Here is a 6,000-nt window from a genome sequence, read left to right as displayed (position 1 = left end):
GGGGTTCCCGAATCACCTGACACTTAAATCTCTCTGCTCTCTAAACATGCAGAGTTACCCGCTCTGAGCCTGGAAGCAGAGCCGCTCTGCGGGCCCACGCGGGGCTTCTGGAGGAGCGAGCGCGACCTGAAGGGGGGTGGCAGGGCAGTGGGGACCGGGAACGCGGAGACGCACCCCTGAGAAACCGGAGCCGTGACTCCGTGTGGCTGCAGCTAAGGTGGCAGAGGAGTTGAAGTAAGCTCATGAAGGCTCCCAGGCCACGCTGAGATATTAGCTGGGAGAGACCAAGGACGGTTGGTAGAAGCCCCATGAAACGGTAACAGGTCTGGAAATCACCTGGTACCGTTTCACGGGAATCCCGCCAGTTGACTGGATAGGAAGTAAGGTCAGCAGGGCAAAAATCCCAGGCCCTGACATCTTTGAGGAACGTGTGGAAGAAAATTAAATTCAGCCCCACCCCACCCCCACCCCCGTCCCGTCTCACCATTTAGTTATAACCATTGTTTCTGTTGTGCTGCATTCTTTTTATTTTTTTCATTGTGTACCTGGGTTTGCTTTACAAAACTGGCATCATTCCTATGTGTAAAATACATGTTTTGTGTTAATCTTTTCACTTATTGTATCATGAATACTGCCTTTATTATTATTATACATCATTGTACAGTGGTAGATCTGTGAGCAACACGGGTTTGAACTGTGCGGTTGCACTTATTCGTGAATTGTTTTCAGTGCAGTACTGAAAAATATTTTCTCTTCCTTATGATTTCCTTAATGTTTTATTTAGCTTTGTTGGAAGAATGCAGTATATATTACATACAGCATACAAAATACGTGTGAATCAACTTTGTGTTATTGATAAGGCTACCAGTCAACAGGCTATTAGTAGGTAAGTTTGGGGGAGTCAAAAGTTATATGTGGATTTTTGCCCGCATGGGATCAGTGCCCCTACCTGCCCGCCTTTGATACAGTTGTTCAAAAGAACTGTATCAGAACCCACGTAAACTGAGTAATGCAAAAACATAATATATTGGCTTGTGTACCTGAAGAGCCCAGGCACTTTAAAGTAGTGGATTTAATTGCCCAAATAGTAGCTTTGGGACTCTCTCTCTTGGCTCTGCTTTTTCTGAGTGTTGACCTCATTTTCTTCAATGGTAAATAGACTCTATAAGAGGTGCTGTGAAGAAAGGTTCTGTGTTTTTATTGTCCCAGCCCAGCAGACTCAGGAGCAAGAGCGCCTCTTGTCTCGTTGTTCCAACAAAAACCCCATACTGGATCTCATCAACCTTATGCAGTCATGTGCCCACCCTGAACCAGTTATTATTTGAAAGCAAGCACTGTGTAGTCAGAATGCTCAGATTAGCTGTGCCTGGCCAGGAGGAGGAGGAGAGATGCACCACCCGACTTCCCCATTTAGGACTGAGCCACTCATTCCCCCAGCCGCTGGGAGTAGCCACAGCTGATGCCTCAGCTAAGTCCCTCTCTGGGAACTGCCCTTAGCTGAGAACCATCCCTCCCAGTGTCAGCTCTCATCCACATTGACATGGGATGTATAAAACCCGAACCCCAACCCCATTGCCTCAAGTTGGAACAACACTGAAAGATGATCCACAGCTCCTTGCTGGGATCATCTGAGGCCTTTATGGCAACTACTTCACAGTTCATTCCTCCCTTTGCCCAATCCCCACTCCCTAGACTTTCCCACAGGTGTTGATTTTCACACTCTCCAGTAAACTTTCTGCATGAATATCTCCATCTTAGAGTCTATTTCTCTGAAAAACCCAAGCTAAGATACCCAGACTACATGAACTGAGAGGGGTAGGGGAAGAGTGGTTGCTCAAAGAAAAACCAGGGTGCTGATACCAGAAGGGGGCCAGGAACAGTGAGAAAAGAGATACCCTACATCCATTATTTTTAATGAGTGCATGGTATTCCATTGTACAACTGGATCATAATTTACCTACTGCCCTATTAACACTATGATGACCACCTTAAACATACAGCTTTGTGCATGTTTATTTTTTTTTGGTTGCGTTCCTAAAAGTGAAATTGGTAGATTAAGAATATAAACAGTTTCTTAAACTTTTCCCTCCTGTATCCTCCAGAAAGTGGTAGTATGTGCTATTCCCACCAGAAGACTGCTTATTTCTCTGCACGGGCACAATTCTACATTGTGGTTCTTTATCTTTATCAACCTAATAGATTGGTATGGCATCTCAAATCTTTTAAATATCTTGAGTGTTGAGACTGAACATTTCTTTGTGTGTGTGTGAACTATGTGTTTAGTTTTTCGGGTGTTAAAGTTTTTCTTATGATGAGCAGATTTGCAAATTTTGAAGCCCTCTCTAGTGACAAGTTCCCTCACCACAAAGAACTTAAAATACATGCTAGTCAAAAGATGAAAATACATGTTAAAAACATTACTAGATTGGTGAGCAATACAGAATAGAATGGTCATGGGTCGGGGCGCCTGGGTGGCTCAGTCGGTTAGGCGTCTGACTTCAGCTCAGGTCATGATCTTGCGGTTCGTGAGTTCAAGCCCCGCGTCGGGCTCTGTGCTGACAGCTCAGAGCCTGGAGCCTGTTTCAGATTCTGTGTCTCCCTCTCTCTCTCTCTCCCTCCCCCGTTCATGCTCTGTCTCTCTCTGTCTCAAAAATAAATAAACGTTAAAAAAAAAAATTAAAAAAAAAAAAAAAGAATGGTCATGGGTCAAAAAGATGTGGCAAAGAACTCAGAGCAAAGGTATAGACCAGAAGGATTAGAGAAAACTCCTCATAAATGGCAGGACCTAGACTTTGAAAATATGTGTCCTGCACAGGGCACAGGGGAAGGGGAAAGCATTTCAACAATGGGAGAGCAGGCCATGTACAAATGGAATGAATGAACGAATGAATGAATGAATGAAGGCTCTAGGCGGTAATAGAAGATACACAGCTGTTAAGATTCAAAGTCACAGAAAACCTCAAAAGAAACAAAAGTTTATGGCAAACAGTGGGATAGCCACAGGGTAATAACACATTTTAGAAGTATTAATCCAGGATGAGGATACAAAATGAACTGAAGTTGAGGAAACAAAATGACTTCAATAATGGCTTTTTGTTTTGTCTTTTTGGTGGAGAAAGTGGCTGGGATGAGGCCTTAGACAGGACTATGAAGGAAGGATGGAGAACAAATTCAAAAGACTAAATCAGGAGTACTGTGTGGTGCTTATAAAATGCAAAGGAAAGGGAGGAAAGGGTTCTGAAGCAGAGTGGGCTAGAATTGGTGCCTGTAACAGATGTCAGGAAACAGGCCTAGGTTTGAAGAGAGGAGTAAAAAAGATGAGTTTGGTTTAGGAGAAGTCAAGTCTTCAGCTGTAATGCTACATGCCTCTAGGCTGTTGGAAATGTTGTGGCAAGATGTTGATGTGGGAGACACCTCACAATGAAAGCTGAAGCAGTGAGATTATCTCTTAATTAGAAAGGCAGCTTTGGGGCTGCCCACACTGAGGGGACACATAGTACTTGTGTACCAGCCATAGGTAGATGTGTCCGACCTCCTTCCTTCATGCTATATACACCCACCATCTCTGCCCACCTCGGTATGACTGATTGTGCTACTCTTGGAGAGTGGTCGAATGTAGAAAGAAACACCAAAGTTTTAGCATACAGCCTCCCACAGTGATCCACAGACAAGCAAGCTTGGTGCCATTTGTAATTGAGGAGGGCAGACCATCTGTGTTTTGCTTTGTACTTTACCAAAATGTCTTCTCATCCATTATTTTTGCATCATGGAACTTCAGAGTGAAGAGACTCAGATAATGTAGTCCATCCCAATTATATTTATTTATTTTTTAATGTTTATTTATTTTTGAGAGAGTGCGCGTGTGGCCAGCACAAGCCAGGCAGGGGCAGAGAGAGAGAGGGAGGCAGGGTATTGGAAGCGGGCTCCTCGCTGACAGCAGAGAGCCCAATGCAGGGCTCGAATCATGACCTGAGCAGAAGTCAGACGCTTAACTGACTGAGCCTCTCAGGCCCCTCACCCCAATTTTAGAGGTGAGGAAAACTAACAGCCACTAAGGAAAGTAACTTAACTAGTATCTCACAAAGTGGGAGTAGGGAAAATAACTTTCATTTCAGCTTTCAAGAGAAGTCACTGCTCATCTGGAGGAGTAGAATCTGTTCCCACAGATGTAGTTATTTCTAGAGCTCTGAAAGGAGCTGAGGCCTGGGGACAAAGAATCCTTTCCCTCAGCTGAAATGAACAGATCACCAGTATATTATTTTAATTTTTTTAAGTGTTTGTTTATCTTTTGAGAGAGAGAGAGCATGCAAGCAGGGGAGGGACAGAGAGAGAAGGAGACACACAATATGAAGCATGCTCCTGCACAGAGCTTAACGCAGGGCTCGAACTCACAAACTGTGAGACTGTGACCTAAGCCGAAGTTGGACATCTAACCAAATGAGCCACTCAGGCACACCACCAATGTATTATTTTAAAGAATTTGTTACACATTTTTTTCTGGGTTAAAATAAGAATGTATAATACAAATCAAAACCACAATGAGATACCACCTCCCATCTGTCAGAATGGCTAAAATTAACACAGGAAACAACAGATGTTGGCAAGGATGTGGAGAAAGCGGAACCCTCTTACACTATTGGTGGGAATGCAAACTGGTGCAGCCACTCTGAAAAACAGTATGGAGTTTCCTCAAAAAGTTAAAAATAGACTTACCCTACAACCCAGCAGTTGCACTAAGTATTTACCCAAAGGATACAAAAATAGTGATTCAAAGGGGCACATGCACCCCAATGTTTATAGCAGCATTATCAACAATAGGCAAATTATGGAAAAAGCCCAGATGTCCATCAACTGATGAATGGATAAAGATGTGGTGAGTGTATACACACACACATACACACACACACACACACACACACACATATATACACAATGGAATATTAGTCAGCCGTGAAAAATAATGAAATCTTGCCATTTGCAATGCCGTGGATGGAGCTAGAGTGTATTATGCTAAGCAAAATAAGTCAGGGAAAGACAAATACCATATGATTGCACTCATGTGGAATTTAAGAAAAAACAAATGGATATAAGGAAAGAGGGAGGGAAGCAAACCATAAGAAACTTTTAATTATGGAGAACAAACAGGGTTGGTGGAGGGACATGGGTGGGAGACAGGCTAAATGGGTGATGGGGATTAAGACACCTGTTGTGATGAGCACTGGGTGTTATATGTAAGTGATGCATCACTAAACTCTACACCTGAAACCAATTTTACCATATATAGTAACAACTTAGAATTTAGTTGAAAACTTGAAATAAAATAAGAACTTAAAAATTTCTACTGTTTCTAAGAATCTCAGTACTTTTTAGAAGTGTCATTGTTCTGGGGCTCCTGGGTTGGTTAAGTGTCCAACTCTTAGCCAGTTGGTTAACTGTCCAACTCTTGATTTCAGCTCAGGTCAAGTTGGGCTCTGCACGGACACCATGGAGCCTGCTTGTGATTCTCTCTCTCCCTCTCTTTATGCCCCTCTCCTGCTTGCACTCACTCTCTCTCTCAAAATAAATAAACATTTTTTTTAAAAAGTGTCCTTGTAGAGGCAAATGTTTTGTTTCCCTTTTATGATCTACACAATTTTTCACCCTCTGACATGTGTTTTGTCACTTTTTTTTTTTTTTAACTAACAGTGGGTTATTTTTCCAGAAAAGGGGCTTCAAATAACTCTTCTTCATAAAAATAATGATATAATGGGAAGGTATGTCTTTCTGCCAATGTTATGTCAAAATGACAATACTATATACCTTCGGTTTTCTAAAATAATTTAAAAGAAACAGGAAAACACATCAACAACTGTATTTCGTGTGACATAGTGTAACGTACCATAAAAGTTATTTCACTTCCTTATACCCATTGCATTATTTTTAGAACTTAGAATCATGAATCAGGAGCTAAACACTCACCAGCAGGTTTGTAGATTCAGCTTCTCCCAAGAGATTTTCACA

The sequence above is a fragment of the Panthera onca genome, chromosome D4, assembly GCF_046562875.1.
Source record: "Panthera onca isolate mPanOnc1 chromosome D4, mPanOnc1 haplotype 2, whole genome shotgun sequence".
Classification (NCBI taxonomy): domain Eukaryota; kingdom Metazoa; phylum Chordata; class Mammalia; order Carnivora; family Felidae; genus Panthera; species Panthera onca.
Note: the sequence above shows the minus strand (reverse complement) of the source record.